At 45.1% G+C, this 21,386-nt stretch overlaps 1 long non-coding RNA gene across 1 annotated transcript in view; it reads right to left on the bottom strand.

Moving 5' to 3' along the window:
* Positions 1 to 5,496: 5,496 nt before the first annotated feature.
* LOC124552724 overlaps positions 5,497 to 21,386 on the bottom strand; it is a 105,108-nt gene continuing 89,218 nt past the window's right edge. The window contains exon 3 of the long non-coding RNA XR_006967967.1: positions 5,497 to 5,615. This is a non-coding gene — a long non-coding RNA (uncharacterized LOC124552724). The remainder of the gene's footprint in view (positions 5,616 to 21,386) is intronic.

Below are 21,386 nucleotides of genomic sequence, written 5' to 3'. Positions count from 1 at the left end.
TTTATTACGAGCTTACACAGCTGGTGACATGCGCCTGCCCTTTCCGTCTGTAAATACACACCCCTGTCTGTATCAATGTCGCACTATTTGTGTGGAAGACTTCCTCATTCTAAAGCAATATCACACCTTGATTTAAAAAGAATGTATAGTTTTTAAGATGCATATCATCAGCGACTATTGTGTGTGCCTGCACAAGCAAGACGGCTTTTTGTGCAGAGTGAAAGTAATATAATCGTTGTGATTGTGTTTTTAATAGCGTGGTCCTTACGCATGTATGTTGTTGGTGTAGAATTTTTATGCAGTCATCTTCAAATGTCGGTTCTCAATGGCGTTCCTCAAAACGAAAATCGTCTTCCCTCCAAGGATTCCAATTTGAGCTACCTGGAGAGTGTAATCCGACAGCTGAAAAAAAAATTACTCGCCTTACAAAGTAACTCTCATGATCAGCTTAAATTATTAGCTTACCAATTTGATGTTAATGATGTGCCACCTGGTGGGTGGAATCGATGGCTACGATACGACGGATATGATTCTTGGGTTGGAGCGCTAACCAAGGCAGTTTTTTCGTTGCAGCGAGATCTTTTTATGGAAATTTCAGTCTCCCATACACACAGGGAGAGATGACCATCGTAATGAAATCGGATGCAATTACTGAATGTATAAAGTGATACATAGAATAAATCTGATATTCAGAACTTCTCCGTGCTGTTCCCTTAAGGGACTTCGTATGTGCCGAAGCATTTGGTTACTTTAAGAGAGAGTTCGAAAGTGAGTGGGCATCCTGTGACAGAGGTAGATCTTAGCACTGTGTCTTGAGCCAAATGTGAGTTTAATATTTTAGTCCTGTGATGTAGGGCATAACAGACATTAAGCTTATTAGAAAATGTGTTTTTACCTGACGAGAGAATACTTCGAAGAAACATGGTCTATGTCATACTGTTACAGAATTTTCACAACAAGATACGATACTTATGCGATGTGAAAATGGGTGTATGCTCCGATTTGATCTGTCTTCGAAAATAACTGGTATAAAAGGGGGAAATCTATATTTTGCGTGAGAAATTCTAGGTGTATGATCAACAACATCGAGGTCTCAGATTGGGTAAAGTGGATTTTTAAAATTACGGGAGGGCCGCTGGTCTATAGATCTTATAATTTACTTCTCCTCAATGGAAATTAAACTATAAGATCTATAGATCACCGACACCTGAGGTACACGATTTTCCCGTTACGTCCAATGCTGGGGTGCTATTCCAATGCCGGGGAGCCTCAGCAACAGTGACGATTTAAGAAGGGAAAATAAGCTGAAGATATGGTGTTGCGGGAGGGCTTTGGACTTGGGTAGATCGTGCAGCAATGTTAGTCATAGTGCTGTCGTGGTGTAATGGCTAGCATTCCTGAAGGACACCTGGGTTCAAATCCCAGCTGTGCACAAATTTTAATCCATTTCTTCGACTTCCGCCAGTATGGCGGGTCTGTGCTGGGGTAAAATTGTTTAGAACTACTGTAAACATCCAAGCCGCTGTTGTTTGACTCGCAGTGTGCTGCGGCTGCCATGAGAAGTCAGTGGCCGGAAGTCACGGATTAGCTCGCCTGTGATGGACGGTTAGGTACAAAGAATGAGGAGACCGGTCTGCAGAGTACCAGGTGAGCGCCGACAGAGGTGGATGTGTGTGTTGCTCGAGGAGATTCAAGATGATGGTTGTTTGCACCTGTGTGAATTGATCGGTTGACTGCTTGGTGAGAGTCTCTCTGACCTCAGAGCATTCGGCACAGCAGGCGTGTGGATGCCGGAGGACGGCCTGTGTGTGGGTCTCTCGTAACAGGCACCCACGACATGATGCGATGTCCCTGCACGACCGTGGTTTCCGGCAGTTGGTGGATGGTGCAGTTTTTGCAATCGTGCGTGCGATGAGTTGGAATTCTTCACCTGATTTATTTTAGTGGAAACGCTGCGATGGAGGAGGGTACTTGTGTTCTCAAACTTTGACGCATATAAGACCGCAGCTATATTTAGCACTACGATCTATTTAAGTCGGGTGATGGCTCCGGGAATTAGATTAGGAAATGAGACACTTAAAGTAGTAAAGGAGTTTTGCTATTTGGGGAACAAAAAAACTGATGATGGTCGAAGTAGAAAGGATATAAAATGTAGACTGGCAATGGCAAGGAAAGCGTTTCTGAAGAAGAAAAATTTGTTAACATCGAGTATAGATTTAAATGTCAGGACGTTTCTGGAAGTATTTGTTTGGAGTGTTGCCATGTATAGAAGTGAAACGTGGACGATAAATAGTTTAGACAAGAAGAGAATAGAAGCTTTCGAAATGTGGTGCTACAGAAGAATGCTGAAGATTATATGGGTAGATCACGTAAGTAATGAGGAGGTATTGAATAGAATTGGGGAGAAGAGGAGTTTGTGGCACAACTTGACTAGAAGAAGGGATCGGTTGATAGGACATGTTCTGAGACATCAACGGATCACCAATTTAGTATTGGAGGGCTGCGTGGAGGGTAAAAATCGTAGAGGGAGACAAAGAGATGAATACACTAAGCAGATTCAGAAGGATGTAGGTTGCAGTAGGTACTGGGAGATGAAGAAGGTTGCACAGGATAGAGTAGCATGGAGAGCTGCATCAAACCAGTCTCAGGACTGAAGACCACAACAATAACATCAACGATCTATTTTTGAGGTAAATTTATTTATTCGATTTGCACAATGTTTGCATATGATACTCAAATGCTCAAAATGTTTTTATTACGAAGAAGGATCATCTTAAGGTGGTGGTAAGTATTTTAAGCGATCTGTTTGACCCCTGTAAATTGTTAAACAATTAGTTTGATAGGGTAGTGCAAGCGGACTCTTTCCCTCTGTTTTTGATATCGAAAATGCGTCGGCTCCTCGTTTGCCCCCATCATTAGCCAATGGTAACACAGTATTCTGAGGAGAGATGAAAACCTATGTCTGTGTGTTTGGAAATGTTGGTTCACACAGACAAACAGGAACTGGCCTCTTGAGAGAGACACAAACAGGAAAGGAAGCCTGGAATTTCCCTGTCAACAGAATATCGCCACTTTGTCCTTCGTTCGTTTGGGAGTTGTGAGATCAAAGGAGGCCACTATCCAGTCCGTGGTTGGTGATATTTAGTATTGTGAGCTGTAATTAGGACGTAGGGCAGTTTTAAAACTTGATGGCGGCGCACAGACGATAGACACACATGCGAGAGACCCCAAACGGTGGCTGCTGTAATGCACTTGCAGTAATTTCATCACGGGAATCGGGGGTGGGTGGGTGGGTGCAGACGTGGCTCTACCCAAGTGGGGGCGCCCTGTCCTCCACAGACTGATTAGATAAAGAATATGCACCATCATAATATTGACACTGATTTGAATTTCGTGTCGTGGGATCCTTCCTCTCCAGCACACTTTTTCCTGCCAGCATTTTTGGAAGGGGGGTGACATGGGGGGAGGGGGAGGGGGAGTGGGATGTCTTCTGGTGATGGCACTGAGCACACACATGAAAATTTCCCAACAAGACAAGACAACACCTCCAATCTACAGCAGTGTAATTATATAATTAGGACATGCAGTTGCTGGATGTGGACTTTTCCCACCACATAAAGAGAGCCAACCCTTGAAAATTGAAATTTATAAGCAAACAGTACATCCTTTGGTGTGTAATTGAATTTCCTGTCATGACCAGCGCAGACTGGGTCCTTTTCCAGCCAATTTCCAGATGGGGGAGCGGAGGGGGAATGGGAGAGGGTCGGGATGGGAGGTGTGGGAGGATTTCAAAGGAGGGAGAGGGGATACTTAATGTATCGATTTAATTAATTATTCAATTAATTTGATATCAAAAGTGTGATTGTATCGCTGAGGGAAGTTCTCAGAGGAGTGGGGGAGGTGGAGGGGGAGGGATTTCTCAGAAGGAAGGATTATAGCCAGTCCTCAGGTGGTCATAAATCAACCCTCATGGGGTCATAAACCACTTAGTCGAACAACAGGTTAAAATCAAAAAAGAGTCAAGTTTGCCCCTGAAAGTAATGCTTGGCCCCGAATGTATGAAACATGGTGTGACATTGTCATTGCCTCACTACTGAAATCAAGCGGCAAAATATTTTACTTGTTGAGATAATATTGCTAAATAAAGCACAGTGGTTAAGATCTTAGCAATAGAATTACTAGTAGGAAAGATTCTACTATTAGAAAAGGTATCTGTATGGTGCAAAAATTGGCAATTGACCCTAAATAACGAAAAGTGTGACGTCTTCCACATAAGTACTAAAAGGAATCTGTTAAACGTCGGTTACACGATAAATCAGTCAAATCTAAAGGCCATAAATTCAACTAAAGACCTAGAATTACAATAACAAACAACTTAAATTGGAAGGAACACACAGAAAATGTTATGGGGAAGGCTAACCACAGATTGCGTTTTATTGGTAGGACACTCAGAAAATGTAACAGATCTACTAAAAAGACTGCCTACACTACGCTTGTCCGTCCTCTTTTACAATACTGCTGCGTGGTGTGGGATCTTTACCAGACGGTGTACATCAAAAAAGGTAAAAGAAGGGCAGCAAGTTTTGTATTATCGCGAAATAGGGGAGAGAGAGTCACAGAAATGATACAGGATTTGAGATGGACAGCACTGAAACGAAGGCGTTTTTCTCACAAAAGGCGTTTTCTCACAAAATTCCAATCACCAACTTTCTCCTCCAAATGTGAAAATAATTTGTTGACGCCGACCTACATAGGGAGAAACGATCATCACGGTAAAATAAGGGAAGTCACAGGTCGTACGGAAAGATATAGGTATTCGTCCTTTCCGCGCGTTATACGAGATTGGAATAAAAGAGAATTACGAAGGTGGTTCGATGAACCCTCTGCCAGACACTTAAATGTGATTTGCAGAGTATCCATGTAGATGTACTGCTCTGCAAATCGTTGACCGTAGCATCTGAGATGGTCTGTGGTAGAGGCGTCAGGAGACAACTGCAGACAAATATTCTCTAGCATTCTTTAAATTCCAAGGTTCTAAGTTAAACTCTGAACTGTAAATTCTCAGTCGGACCTCATTTATTGTGCATGATTTCGAGCATCATTAAAAGGTGTTCAAAAGTTTCTCTAACCTATTTTATTCCTCACTTTTAGATAAATCATTTCATACAATATTTGACCGTTTTTCTTTTTCAGATACTTTTATTTTCAAGTTTTGTCGAGAAAGCAGCTTTTCGTGAAATATTTCAGTTTTCCCTCAAATTACTAATTAAATTTTTCTTATTTCTCCAATTACATCCATGTAATTAAACTGTTTTGGCAAAAGAAGACTTCACGCTGATCAATTTGATAGCACCCCATTTGTTCATTTCCCACTCTTCATTTGGCTATGAATATTCAGACAAAACTTCTCAGTCAAACTACTAATTAAATTTTCTTTATTACCCTGATTACTTTTAAGTAATTAAACCTTTTTCTGCAAAAGCATACCTTACGCTGGTCAGTTTGATGTCTCGTTTCTTGTTCTTCTTGCACTCTCCGTTTGGCCACGAACGTCTGATAAAAATCCATTGTATGATTCTCAGCGATCGTAGGCCATGAAAACCATGTAGCTCCATCTGAAAAGATCGTAATTCCAGTAACCAGTCACTCCATTATCAAAGAGATATTTGTAAGTGCACAGATTTCTCTAATTTTTCAGTAACGAGGCTTCCACTATATAGCTACAGATTTAATAACTTTATCTGTCTCACTTTTTTAAAAGAAACCTTTCTGCTTCTCCTGTAAAATTTAACAAAATGGAGTTACGAGGCTTTCATTGCCTGCCATCGCTCGGGAGTCTTGTTTCCATTGAGCAGAAACACCCAATGGATGTGCCACCACCTGTATCCGCCTGATTTATCGCCTACTGACCTTTTTTTTTTTTTTTTTTTGCCTTATGTCAAACAAAAGATTCGTGCAAGAGCGTAAGCAAGCAAGGAAGCTGAAACGCGAATTTAAGATATTGTGTCCTACTATTAGTACTATTGTCCACACTCCCTTCCTTAATATGGGAGAACTGTTTTTGTTGTCAATTACCGTCCCGTATGTTACGACCCGTTGCGAGCTACTGCACTGGTTACGCAGAACATTACGACTGGCTGCCTGGCAGTGTGTGGTCCACCTTAGGAACGCAGCAGGTCAGCGACTGTGTGTGGCGTGGATTCTGCGAGTCCTCGGCAGGTTTCCCGAGGTACTGTACGTCTACGCACACGTCACACGATTCCTGCAAAGTACGAGCCGTCGGTCTGTGTGAGTGGAGCTGGGGCCCGACAGCATCGCAGGTGTATCGCGTCGCCTTCAGGTCAGATAGACTTCACTATTGTCCTGTGTCACGATTCTGGCCTCGTGCCACACACAGCTATCCCGGTGGGTGAAGGGATGCTCACGTACTTGCCTTCAGTTAGTACTACAGTACCACCGTCCCACAGAAGCCCAGGGGAATGATGTCCCCCTCAGCGTAACCCTGTCGCACACCGGTGCGTGTCCCTGACGCGGTGCACGTTTCCGGCAGCCTGGACGCGACCGTACATCTCGCGTGACGAGAAACCTACTTCACCCAACTGGGCGACACGTTTCCAATCTCGGTGATCCCTCGCCCGCAGCAAACGTAATTGGTGATGTCGTCGGGTCAACGTCGGACTCGTCCACTACGGAGCCTCACGGGCACGTGTGCGCTCGACAGTTTGCTTGCCCGCCCCGGCGTTGCAGACCTGCCACACACTGTCGCCTATCTTGCTCGAGCTCCACATTCTGTGACGTCCGGCACCTCGCCCATCTCTCGTGGTTTCATCGTCCTTCAGTCACTTTCCGCAGACTCTCACGACAGTAGCACGTGAACAGCTTCGGAAACGATTCGAAAACGAAACTAGTATCGTGAGCTCTTATCGCATCCCTCGTATATCGTCGGTGTATGTGACCAAAGCTGAGACGAGCCATAGAGCCTCGCGTTTTTATTCTTTTTATGAATGTCGACTTGCAGCACCTGTAACCACTTGAAAATAACCTACGGTCGAAATTTCAGAAGTGGATATGCAATAACAGGACAGTGACGAATGTGAAGTCATATAAAAAAAATTGTTTATTCACACACAATATCTAACACACAGTAGATGCAATGAATACATAGACTCAGGCTTCCTAGATTTCCGAAATGCATATGACACTGTGTCACACTGTAAACCCATAGCCGCGATTCATTCAAACAGAGTATCTTCGAGGGTATGCGAGTGATTTGATGCAGTTCACTGGAAGTGCCACCTAGATCAGGTGGTATCGATCTGCAGATTTTAGAGTACAGTGTCAACAAAGTTGTGAAACTAGTAACGCGGTTATTCGGCATCATATTACATGAAGACTTAACTCTGCGGAAATATTGCTAGGTTATGTTGCTACCGTGTTTTAAGAAATTTGCTCCAACTGTTAAGGAATTTGTGTTAAGGTCTCTTTAATGAGAACAGTAAGGAAAGTAATAAGAAAAGTGGAAACTAATTTTTGTACCCGAGACAAATAATGTCACTTTGCAACTCGTACATCATGTACACACCATATTTTTACGTTAAGACAGATTTTCAAAAAATATGGAGAAAAATCAAAAAGCACTGGGTTAGTTTTCATGGATTTAGAACATGCATATAATAGCATTCGAAGGAAACCGCTAAGAAAGCATTACATACAGCAGATATAGAGGACTGCCTATAAAGATAATATGTGCCAAATAAAAACTACTAATTCATTTTCACTGAAATTTAGAACGAGCAAAGCGCTGTTACAATGTTGCCCCAATGGTATTCAAAACATATATACATATTAGTCTCGGGAAATGGTTCGTAAATGTAAGAGAATGCGGTTAGGATTGCAGAGGGAACAATCTGCACCATTTGCTGACGACCAAGTCATCATAGCACAAGACGAGAAGGACGTAAGTTATATATTAATGAACATAAAAACTGCTGCTTACAGATTAATTATCATAAAATACACTCCTGGAAATTGAAATAAGAACACCGTGAATTCATTGTCCCAGGAAGGGGAAACTTTATTGACACATTCCTGGGGTCAGATACATCACATGATCACACTGACAGAACCACAGGCACATAGACACAGGCAACAGAGCATGCACAATGTCGGCACTAGTACAGTGTATATCCACCTTTAGCAGCAATGCAGGCTGCTATTCTCCCATGGAGACGATCGTAGAGGTGCTGGATGTTGTCCTGTGGAACGGCTTGCCATGCCATTTCCACCTGGCGCCTCAGTTGGACCAGCGTTCGTGCTGGACGTGCAGACCGCGTGAGACGACGCTTCATCCAGTCCCAAACATGCTCAATGGGGGACAGATCCGGAGATCTTGCTGGCCAGGGTAGTTGACTTACACCTTCTAGAGCACGTTGGGTGGCACGGGATACATGCGGACGTGCATTGTCCTGTTGGAACAGCAAGTTCCCTTGCCGGTCTAGGAATGGTAGAACGATGGGTTCGATGACGGTTTGGATGTACCGTGCACTATTCAGTGTCCCCTCGACGATCACCAGTGGTGTACGGCCAGTGTAGGAGATCGCTCCCCACACCATAATGCCGGGTGTTGGCCCTGTGTGCCTCGGTCGTATGCAGTCCTGATTGTGGCGCTCACCTGCACGGCGCCAAACACGCATACGACCATCATTGGCACCAAGGCAGAAGCGACTCTCATCGCTGAAGACGACACGTCTCCATTCGTCCCTCCATTCACGCCTGTCGCGACACCACTGGAGGCGGGCTGCACGATGTTGGGGCGTGAGCGGAAGACGGCCTAACGGTGAGCGGGACCGTAGCCCAGCTTCATGGAGACGGTTGCGAATGGTCCTCGGCGATACCCCAGGAGCAACAGTGTCCCTAATTTGCTGGGAAGTGGCGGTGCGGTCCCCTACGGCACTGCGTAGGATCCTACGGTCTTGGCGTGCATCCGTGCGTCGCTGCGGTCCGGTCCCAGGTCGACGGGCATGTGCACCTTCCGCCGACCACTGGCGACCACATCGATGTACTGTGGAGACCTCACGCCCCACGTGTTGAGCAATTCGCCGGTACGTCCACCCGGCCTCCCGCATGCCCACTATACGCCCTCGCTCAAAGTCCGTCAACTGCACATACGGTTCACGTCCACGCTGTCGCGGCATGCTACCAGTGTTAAAGATTGCGATGGAGCTCCGTATGCCATGGCAAACTGGCTGACACACGGCGGCGGTGCACTAATGCTGCGCAGCTAGCGCCATTCGACGGCCAACACCGCGGTTCCTGGTGTGTCCGCTGTGCCGTGCGTGTGATCATTGCTTGTACCGCCCTCTCGCAGTGTCCGGAGCAAGTATGGTGGGTCTGACACACCGGTGTCAATGTGTTCTTTTTTCCATTTCCAGGAGTGTAGAATATCTTACTAGGGATATGGATGAACTGCCCACAGAGGAGAAAACATAGAAAATATTAACAAATTTTGCTACCTAGAGCCCATTTAATAAAAAGAAACTCACTCAGATTTAGAAATCAGTAAAAGAATTAGTAATGGAATAGGTTACTGGGACACTTAATTCAATCTTATGCAGCAGGAATGTGACGAAAGAACAAGAAGACTCATATTTAAATAGGTATTGGAGAACATAGTCGAGTATGGAGCAGAGATCTGGACTACTAATCACGCACCTATAAACAAGCTGAAAGTAACGGAAATGGATTTTTGTAGAAGATCAGCAAGGAGTTTAAGAAAATACCGTGTACGGAACTCCGAAGTGATGAAGACAGTGGAAATGAGGGATCGAATAAAATCACAGTCTACTGGCTTGTAAAAAGAATGGAGGAAACGACAGTAGCAACACTGAGATGTACTTTGAGGCAAGAAGCAGAACAGGTCAAACAATGACTACGTGGTTTCAAAATATAGATATGCGGCAACGAGGTTTGGTGGAGAAGAGGAGAGTACACAGAATTGAAGTACCTGGAGGAACCTCTCAAGTGACATTCATTCCAATAAGTCCAAGTGTATTGTTATGTACCAACAGAAATATGTACATAGAGAAAAGTCTCAATAAACAAATAAATAAAAAAATTGTTCAAATGGCTCTGAGCACTATGGGACTTAACTACTGTGGTCATCAGTCCCCTAGAACTTAGAACTACTTAAACCTGGCTAACCTAAGGACATCACACACATCCATGCCCGAGGCAGGATTCGAACCTGCGACCGTAGCAGTCGCGCGGTTCCGGACTGCGCGCCTAGAACCGCTAGACCACCGCGGCCGGCAAACAAGTAAATAAAACTCAATACAATATAGTGGACAGTTCAACAGAAATGAAGTAATATCGGGTGTGTTCATAGAAACACAACAGGAAAAAAATGTTTTCTTTATACATAAATGATTTATCATGCAGAATCAGCAGCATTATAACATCGTTAAATGTTGTGTGCACCAAAGTTCCGTCGTTGGACGATTTAGACAGTATTCCCATCCAGTGTAGTGAAGGGTGGGTGTCTTTAAATATGTGTGCCGCAAGATAATGTTCATAATCAAAAAAGAAGAATCCGAAAGTTTGCGATTGCAAAATTACTTGTGAAGATTTAGATCACGTCATATCATTCAGATAAGGTGAAGGTAACGCTACGATCGACACGGAGGTTGGTTTGAACTCAACATACTTGACAAGATTCAGTCCCGCAGGAGATGGTGTCTATGCTGTTACCTTCCTCTAACCTTTGTTATAGAATGGCAACTATAGTTTAACATTCACTCTCAACCGCAGTGCGACGCGGCATTTATGAAACTCACAAATATTGCCAGACGTGAAGGAAGAGATACGTGATGCATAGGAATTCTAGGAATAGCCAAGGATCTAACGCAAGACCTCTGCATTCATAGTGTGGCGCTTTATCTGAATACGTGACTAAGAAAAAGAAGCGATAAGCTCGTAAAACAGGACAGAGACAGAAAATGAGAAGTGGGAAAGGCGAACGAAAATCTGATTTGTTGGAAGGGTTCTTGGAAAATGCAGTGCATCTGTTCTAGAGCACTGATGCAACTTTTTGCCGTACTGAACAGGCAGGTATCCGAGAAGAAACAGAACGAAATCAGAGGCGCTCTGATGGGACCGTAACACATCGATATAGGCCATACGAAAAAGTAGCACAGATTATCGGGAGTATTAAATGGGTATCACTGAGAGAAAAGGAGACATTGTTTTCGCAAAACCCTTTTGGATACATTTACAGTATTAGTACGGGACTTTCTCACCAGTTCCCTGCCATCGTTGTGTATCCTGTGTAGGAAAGATGACGGTAAGGTAAGAAAGACCAGGGCATGCAGATAGTCCGTCACTCACTAAGCAAATGGAGTAACACGGAAAGTCGACGATGTTGGTACTAAGTACCCTCCACCACGGTCTGTACTGACGCCTGTGAAATACACATACACACATCGATGAGTTGAATGCAAAGGAGAGGCTTCACTGATATTACGAGCACGAACCTCGACTGCTGGCCAGTGTAAATAAGTTGTGTAGTGCTCTGTGACTCTTTTTACACTATTTGCCACCGTAGTACATATGAAGCACACCATGGAATCTATTTTATTCATAATTTAGTTTTCAGCAAGTCCTATGGTTAAATTGAACGTAAAAGCACATGGTAAGGTCTATGAAACTGTCAATTCATTATTCCATATTGTCTTCAAAGTCTTTCAAAATTACAATGGCTTCAGGACTCCAGCATACGGTATCTGGTCTTTAGAGTCAATAATGATCCGCCTCCGTGGCTGAGCAGTCAGTGTGTCTGACTATCACGTGGAGGACCTGGGTTCAGTTTCCAGTTTACAGGGATTTTTTCCTCGGCGGAGGAACTGAACGGGTACGTGAGGCCAACTGAGGAGCTGCTGGAGCGAGAAGTAGCTCCGAGGTCTGGAAACTGACAACGGCCCACGGATCGGCGTGCTGAGAACACGCCTGTCCGTACCGCACCTGAATGACGCTACTGCAGAGGACGACACGGCGGCCGGTCGGCACGCAGTGGCCACCAGTGCCGGAATGCGGAACTGACGCTGGTAATTTGATAATATCTTCAGATCTCTGGCATACAGTTTCTGGGGCCAGACGTAGTTATCATTTCTTCACTCCTCCAGCAAACAATCTACAATCTGTCAATGTGATTGCGTCTTCATTCCTCCAGCATACGATTTCTGGTTTTTCAAGGTATAATGTCTTCAGTCACAAGGTTAGGAGAGGTCGAGACACGATAGCTGAAGAATCTGTCTTCCCTAGGCTGTAAAATCGCTGGGTTTGAATATTATCCAGCCTTTGTAGGCAGCATTATGACAACCACCCTCATCCAGAATCAAAATATCGGTAACATTTCTTAAAGAGGAATGTTATAAACTGGACCGCTGTAACATACAAAAGTAAATACTTTTACAGTTACACTATTTACCGGCATCAGTTACTAATACAACTTAAATTGCTGGATTCCTGTATGTGGGAAAAATTAAAATCCACAAGAAAACAAACGAAGTGTAACAAAGTGACACCTGAAGCTCCAGCAGCTCAGCACCTGTCACAGGCTGAAGTCAGTGGACTTAATTATAACGTGAGCAAGTCCACAGTGTTCACGTGACAAAGGCTGCGGTAGGTCAGACACTCAGAGGAAACATTTCCCAGTGTATGGCCCGCATACCGGCCCCTCTGCCAGATCCCAGGAGCATTGTCTGGAGGCGCTGGAGCGGCCGCCCGGGCCGCTGCGCAGACCACCAGGGCCGATGCCCAGACGCCTGCATCGGCCGCAGTGGCCGTGCTCCTGGCTGGGATGACGTCGGGCCGCCGGTGGCGAGACCTGCGACACCACTGGTGCAGCTGGAATACCCCGCCCTGGTGTCCCAGTTGTTGGGTTGCTCCGCCTTCCAATATGCAACCCCTGACCGGTTCATCATCATTTGAGAGTGAGCGGCAGACAATGGTGTGTGTGTGTCACTGGGCAGAAGGCGCAAGACTGAAAGGACCGCACACCGTGCTCCTTACGCCTTAGCGAGGGGTGTGAGGAGCTATCCAGTGTTGACAATATCACTGCACCAGCACTGAATGTCGCTCCTGTTGGCCCAATGGCCGATTTTCCTGCCCAGTCTGGACAAGTTCAGAGAGCAGGTATTTTAGTAACTGGGAATTCCAACGTTAATTGGGTAATGATGCCCCCGAGTGAAGCAGCATGCAGTGCGGGAAAGAACGGCTGTGTGCACTCGATATGTTGCCGGGGTGTGGGGGGGGGGGGGGGGTCTCGCCAGCGACATGGAGGACTCTCTGCCAGCAGTTGCTGAGCACACTGGGTGCAAGCGGCTGTAAATTCACTGAGCTGACAAAACTCGTGGAACAGCAATAAGCTCATATACAGATGGTGGAGGTATTGCGCACACAACATATAAAAGAATAGCGCACTGGTACAGCTGTCGTTTGTACTGAGGTGATTCACATGAAAAGTTGCCGACGTGATTATGGCTGGACGACAGGAAATAACAGATTTAGAACGCGGAGTGGTAGTTGGAGCTAAACGCATTGGACATTCCATTTCGGAAATCGTTAGGGAATTTAATATTCCGAGATCCACTGTGCCGAGAACACCAAACTTTAAGCATTACCTCTCACCACAGACAACGCAGTGGCCTATGGCCTTCACTTAACGCCTAAAAGTAGTGGCATTTGCGTAGGGCTGTCAGTGCTAACAGACAGGCAACATTGCATGAAAGAACCACAGAAATCAATGTGGGATGTACGACGAACGTATCCTTTAAGACAGCGCTATGACCACGGACGAGCGATGCGAGTGCCTTTGCTAGCAGCACATCGCCTGCAGGTTCTCTCGTGGGCTCGTGACGATATCTGTTGGACCCTGGACGACTGAAAAACCGTGGCCTGTTCAGATGAGTCCCAGTTTCAATTGGTAAGAGACGATGGTATGGTACGATGTTCAGCAGATCCCAATTCTAAAAGATGATGGTAGGGTTCGAGAGTGCCGCAGACCCCATGTCCCATGTCCACGTGTTTACATGGAATGGACTGCGTCCTCTGGCTCCGCTGAACCAATCATTGGCTGGAAATTGTTACGTTCGGCTACTCGGAGATCATTTTCAGCCATTCATGGACTTCATGTCCCCAAACAGGTATTTTTATTAACAACAGAGTCACTTAATTTTTCGCGATTGCTTTGAAGAAGATTCTGGACAATTCGAGCAAATGATTTAGCCACCCAGATTGCCAGACATGGATCCCGTCGAACAACTGTGGGACGTAACAGAGAGTCTCGTCCCTCTGGATTGGAGGTCTAAACCAAATTCTCAGACTTCTCTGCGTCGGTATGGTATGCGAATTTCTCGACTTTTGCTATCAGGTGAAGAGCTATAGGATTCCCCTTAATAGGCAGAAAGTTGCTCCTAGGGTAGCGTAGTATGTATCGCATGCTGTAGGGGTTGTTAGGGAACCCCCCATCCCTTGGGATCAGAGACGCACTGCCTGCCAAATTGAAGTTAGATCTTTCACAATGATATAAGAGAATGCTCGTCTTTGCAGATATAGAAAAAGTTAAAATCATATTAGTAAACTGCACGAGTATGAAGGAAAGATCCCAGAATTAATATCCCTTATTGAATGTTATAATGCTCAGATAGTATTAAGAACAGAAAGTTGATTGAAACAAGAAATGAACAGCAATGAAACCCTACGTTCATACTGGAATATTTATGGTAACAACACGTTAGTCACCAATGCTGGATGCGTATTTATTACGGCAGAGATTTCGATAATATCTAGTGAGGTTAGCACAAATATTCAATGTATTAATCTGGATGAAGTTAAGTATCAAAGGTCGGTTAAAAATGTTAATCGGATGCTTTTATAGACCGCCAGGGTCAGGAGCTGTAGTGATAGAGCGCTTCATACACAACTTGCAGACTATCCTTAGTAATCTTCCTCCTCATATCGCTGTAGGCAGGGGACGACTTGAACTTGCCACGTGTAGACTGCGAGTCTCGTGCTATCAATACAGGTGTCGGAGACAAGGATATAAGACATTGTTCTCTATATCTTTTACAAAAATTACTTCGAGCAGATAATTAGAGAACCAACTCGTGAAGGTAACGTCTAAGACCTTGTAGTGACAAACAGACCTGAACTTATACAATCAGTTACCGTAGAGGAATTATCAGTGATAATAAGGCTGTGATAGCAACTATGTGCACGAGATTTACACGGAATGTTAAGAAACATAGTAAATTATTTTTGCTTAGCATGAGTGATAGGATACATATTTCAAAGTATCTGCGTAGGCAGCATCAAATATTCAGTGCTGAGGACGAAGATGTGGAGTACAAATAGGAAACATTCCAAAACATCGTTTAGCGTGCCATAAAACAAGGTCTTAAGGGATGGGAAAGAGCCACCGTCGCTCAATAGCCATCTTAGATAACTGTTAAATAAACAAAGAGAGCTTCATCATAGATTCGAGACAAGTAAAAATCTAGCTGACAAACGAAAGCCGAACGAAGCGAATATGAGCGTAAGGAGAGCAGAGAGACAAGCGTTCAATAATTGAAGTACAGTTTCGTCAACAGTTCTGAGTAAAAACCGTGAGAGATTTTGGCCTCACATAACATCAGTAAGCGGTTCGAAATTCTCTCTTCATTGACTCAACGACCATACGGGCACTGGAACTCAAGATAACGGAGAGAAGACCAAAATACTGAACTCGGTCTTCCGAAATTGTTTCAGCGAAGAAAATCGTAGCACGATTACTACTTTCAATAATTGTACGAACGTCGAAATGGCAGTTATTGAGATCACCGATCGCGGAATAGTAATGCAACTACAATCGCTTAGCAGTGGAAAGGCATTGGGACCAGATGAGATACCCATAAGATGCTACAAAGATAATGTGAAAGAACTTGCTTCCTTTCTAGCACGAGTTTGTCGTAAACCGCTGGAACAACGAAGGCCGCCTGGCGGACGGCTGGGAGAAGGAGCAGAGGTCGCTCCCGTCGCCTGCCGCAGGGCGGGTCCGCACACTTACAGTTACAGGCCTGTACACAGAGATCCAGCGAAACTCGGCTCGCTCTATTCCTCCATGAAATCCACAGCGCTGTAGACAAGGGCTCTCAGGTGTTCCTCGACTTCAGGAAGGCATTGGACACCGTCCCGCAATGCCGATTAGTGAAAAAAAAAAACACGAACTTACCCAGTATCGGACCAGATTTGAGACTGGATACAAGACTTCCTTACAGATAAAACTCAACACGTCGCTCTTAACGGAACAAAATCGACAGATGTAAAGGTAATTTCCGGAGTTCCCCAAGGAAGTGTGTTTGGACGGTTACTGTTGACAATGTACATAAATGTTCTAGCAGTAACCGTCGAAAGCTCCTTTGGTGCGGTTGTCTATAAAAAAGTAGAAACCTCAGAAGACAGCATCGATTTGTAGAGCGACCGGTATAAGATTGGTGAACTTCGCAAGCTTTGGCTGTTGACCCTGAACGTAAATAAATGTAACATACTGCACACATTCATGGGAAAAGGAATCCACTACTGTACAGCTACACTATTGAAGACAAATTGCTGGAGACCCCATCGTAACACACCTAGGAGTAACTAGAAGCAGCCGGCCGGAGTGGTCGTGCGGTGCTAGGTGCTACAGTCTGGAACCGCGCGACGGCTACGGTCGCAGGTTCGAATCCTGCCTCGGGCATGGATGTGTGTGATGTCCTTAGGTTAGTTAGGTTTAAGTAGTTCTAAGTTCTAGGGGACTGATGACCTCAGAAGTTAAGTCCCATGGTGCTCAGAGCTATTTGAACCACTTTTTTTTTAAAAACTAGAAGCACAACGACCTTACGAGGAATGACACATAAAACAGTCGGAAAAGGAGATGCCAGACTAAGATTGATAGGAAGAATCTTCAGGAAATGTAACACCCCGACGAAGGAAGTGGCTTACAGGCCGCTTGTTTGACCAATTCGTAAGTACTGTTCATCAGTCTTGGCTCCATACCAGGTGGAATTGATGGAAAAGATAAAGAAGATCCAACGAAGAACGGAAGAGTGGCGGACTTCGCCATTGGATCGCTTCAGACGGCGCGAGAGCGTTACAGAGACGCTCATTAAATACCAGCGGCAGGCGCTCCAAGAAAGGTGTGTTGTGCTTCTCGGAAAGGTTTATACTGAAATTTCGAGAGAGTACTTCCTGAGAAAATTCGGGCAACTGTTGCTTCCTGCCACAGACATACGGAGAAATGACCACGGCGAGAAAATTGAGAAGCTACAGTTAATAAAGAGTATACAAACATCATCATTTCATCCTCATCGACACGCCATTCGCCGAAGGGCGTCACCTCAAAAACTTGCACCAGGCGGTCAGGTCTACCCGCCGGAAGGCCCTCGCCACACGTTTCATTTCATTTGCAGAATACTTGCAAAATGCAACAGCTCTATTAGAGAGACTGCTTACACTACGCTTGTCCGTTCTCCTCTGGAGTATTGATGTGCGGTGTGGGTGCCACGTCAGATAGGATTGACGGAAGACGTCGAAAAAGTTCAAAGACGGGCAGCTCGTTTTGTATTATCGCGATGTAGAGGAGACACCACGTACCACGGATATGATACGTGAATTGGGGTGGCAGTCGTTGAAACAAGGCGCCTTTTTTTTCCGGCAGGATCTCCTCATTAGATTTCAGTCACCACCTTTCTCCTCATAGTGTGAAAATATTTTGTTGACGCTCACATAGGGAGGAATGATCATCATAATAAAGGAACAGGAATCGGAGGTCGCACAGAAAGATTTAACAGTTCGTTTCCGTGCTGTGTTCGACAGTGTGATAGTACAGAAATAGCTCTGCCACGTACGTAATTGTAAATTGCCACTAAGTCTGTTTGCAATCGTAATTTTAACTGACTTCTTGCTCATTAAACTGAGTCACCAATTAAAACACTAATTACAGACCTACAGAGTCTGAAAGCGGGACAGCAGAGTGGGCACTGATCCCGCCACGCCCGCTGCAGACTGCAGTTCGGAGTTATTATTCGCTTCAGGATTCTCGTACAACATAGATAACCATCAGTTTTCTGGGATATGTCGCCTTTAAAATTTAGTTCTTGTAGCACGACACGTCTCGACACTGATCAACTCATATATACAAAAAAAAAAAAAAAATGTGAATTTTAGAGTCTTGCATCCCGCCCCCTCGATAAATTTCTGCGGATGCCCACGTAAACGCCTTCAGTCTTAAAATCAGAAGTTAACCACTGCCTAAATGTTGTTATTGCTGTGGTCTTCAGTCCAAAGACTGGTTTGATGCTGTGCAAGCACCTTCACCTCCGAGTAACTACTGTGGTGACCTACATCCTTCTGAATCTGCTTACTGTATTCATCTCCTGCTCTCCCTCTACGATTTTCACCCCCTCCCCCCTCCCATGCTTCCCTCCAGTACTAAATTGATGATGCCTTGATTTCTCAGAATGTATCATACCAACCGATCCCTTCTTCTAGTTGCCGGCGCTGTGGCCGAGCGGTCTGGAACCGCCGCCCGCTACGGTCGCTGGTTCGAATCCTGCTTTGGTCATGGATGTGTGTGATGTCCTTAGGTTAGTTAGGTTTAAGTAGTTCTAAGTTCTAGGGGACTGATGACCTCCGATGTTAAGTCTCATAGTGCTCAGAGCCATTTGACAGGGAAATTTTCGGTTTGTACTCGTAATGCATTTGAATAACAGTGAACACGTGTATATCGCTAAATTACGAGAAACGCTATTGGGGCAGTCAGTCATGCAATGGAATTGTCCTTAGTGGACTGCAGACCGTATTGTTTCGCAGTAATTCTTCCTATTTATTTTCTAAGTTCGGGAACAATGAGCATTTGCCGGCCGAAGTGGCCGTGCGGTTAAAGGCGCTGCAGTCTGGAACCGTAAGACCGCTACGGTCGCAGGTTCGAATCCTGCCTCGGGCATGGATGTTTGTGATGTCCTTAAGTTAGTTAGGTTTAAGTAGTTCTAAGTTCTAGGGGAGTGATGACCTCAGAAGTTAAGTCCCATAGTGCTCAGAGCCATTTGAACCAATGAGCTTTTCTAGCATTTCAGTGATTTGCAATACCTTACGTAGAATTGTTTAAACTGAAATTGAGTTGGATAGGAGACTGTCACCTTTCGCAGCTGACGCACATCTTCTCATGACCGTACGTCCCACTAATAGCTTAACGATACCACAGATGCTGCGATTTAACCGATCTCGCTATGGGGATGTTATGCGATGTTTTCGGAATCCGTGCTTGCTGGAACGGAGGAAGGTATTCTGTTGGATGTAACTCATTACGATTGACTTTGGAATGTATTCCAATGCCGGCCGCTGTGGCCGAACGGTTCTAGGCGCTTCAGTCCGGAACCGCGCGACTGCTGCGGTCGCAGGTTCGAATCCTGCCTCGGGCACGGATGTGTGTGATGTCCTTAGGTTGTTAGTTTTACGTAGTTCTAAGTTATAGGGGAGTGATGACCTCAGATGTTGAGTCCCATACAGCTCAGAGCCATTTGAACCATTTGTATTCCAACATTCGACAACGGATGGATGTGAAAGGTATTGGACCATAGCTTCGTGGATGACGTCCGTTATCATTCTTGCACACAGGTTTGATCTGTTCTTTCTTCTAACTTCTGGGCAAATATTTTTACTGGAGGGATCCATAGTGTGGAGGTTACAAGAGTGGCTAAGTCATGTGAAAATGCTGTACACAATCTGACGGGGACTCCATCGGGCATTGTTCAGTTTTAACGATGCAGCTGCTTCTCAACTGTGCTGACACTAAATCCATAACCTCGACAGCTGGCTGGAGCACGAGGGTCGCACGGCCGAGCTCAGACTCGCTGCTCGGCCGTTGCGCTCCGGAGGGCGTCGACAAGACGGGCCCAGCGCGGCGGCGGCGGCTTTTCCAGAGGCGCAGTTCTCGCACCACTTTCACTCGAGGATTCCGACTCGGTCCGATTGGACTGGGAGCAAGGGGAACTTCAAACAGGTGTATCCAGTCGACTGTGGGTACTAAAAGTCTTCAGAAATTACCGTATTTTATATGCGCCACGTTGGCGTCGGAAATGCAGAGACGAAGAAAATGTTTTCGCTATTCGTGCCGTAGAATTAACTATCAGCTTTTAATTTACTACTAATTCTATTTACAACACAGTTTGTAGAAGGTATTCGCACGTTATACCGAATGTTCTTCCAAAACTATATGATTCTACGAGACGTAGTACTGGAAATACGACGTCTGAGACACTGTGCTGCGTGAAAAACTGGCGCATCATGCACGCTATTTTAATTTTTTACTTCTTTACTACAATATGTACTCGCAACACATTTCGCACACAGTATTCACCTACACCACTGATTGTACACGCAAAATTATATCATTCTGCGACACACAGTCCGAGACACATTAGATCATAAACATTCAGCTGCTTGAAAATGAAACAGCAGAGCGAAATTCGCGAAAGATACAGACGAAATATGTCTACAAATATGCGCGAAATGTGTTGAATACATGTGAAATGTGTGTACGCGGACAAGCCGTGGGTAAATAGCTCTTCCTAAATCCCTGGATCGATTTCAGCCAAACTTGGTACACGTATTACTAACTATGTGAAGAAGAAATGCTGTGGGGTTAAGAACAAGTAGCCTACTACTGTGGTGGGGTGATAACGTGGGGAGATAAGGGCGGAGGAGAAGATGGACACACAGATAAACAGAGGTACAGGGGATGGAGAAATGAACAGAAAGCGAAGAGCAGGTGAAGGGTAGAGCGAGGTTAGAGGGGAGACAGACAGGAAAGGAAGAGGAAATGGACAGAGAGAGGGGGAGGAAAAGTTTGACAGAGAGGGGCGGGACACTGAGAGATGGAGGAGGACACAGATGAACAGGCGGAGAGGAGGAGATGCACAGAGGGGGAAGCAGCAGAAGGAGGGGGAGTGGGGGGGGGGGGGGGGAGAAAGTGATAGACAGAGAGAGGACGACTTATAGAAGACTGGAATAAATACATATCCGAGTAACGCCGGGTACTCAGCCACTTGAGAATAAAACTGGTTTTGTTTGCCAGAAAATATGCCGATTTTGTTTTGTAAGAGGACAAAGCAGTAAAACAACATAAAAGCTGTCCTCATCATGGGGGTCGTTCTACACACATATAACTGAACTTTTCGAACAACTTTTTAAACAATACCAACATTAGGATTAATAAATTACGTTTTTACATATTACAGTAACGAAACTATAAGTCGCTTTAGCGACTAGGTATGCGTACGGAGATTTCTAGTTCCAGTTGCCATTGGCAGCAT

This window comes from Schistocerca americana, chromosome 10, assembly GCF_021461395.2.
Source record: "Schistocerca americana isolate TAMUIC-IGC-003095 chromosome 10, iqSchAmer2.1, whole genome shotgun sequence".
Lineage (NCBI taxonomy): Eukaryota > Metazoa > Arthropoda > Insecta > Orthoptera > Acrididae > Schistocerca > Schistocerca americana.
Note: the sequence above shows the minus strand (reverse complement) of the source record. Positions and strands in the feature narration are given on the sequence as shown.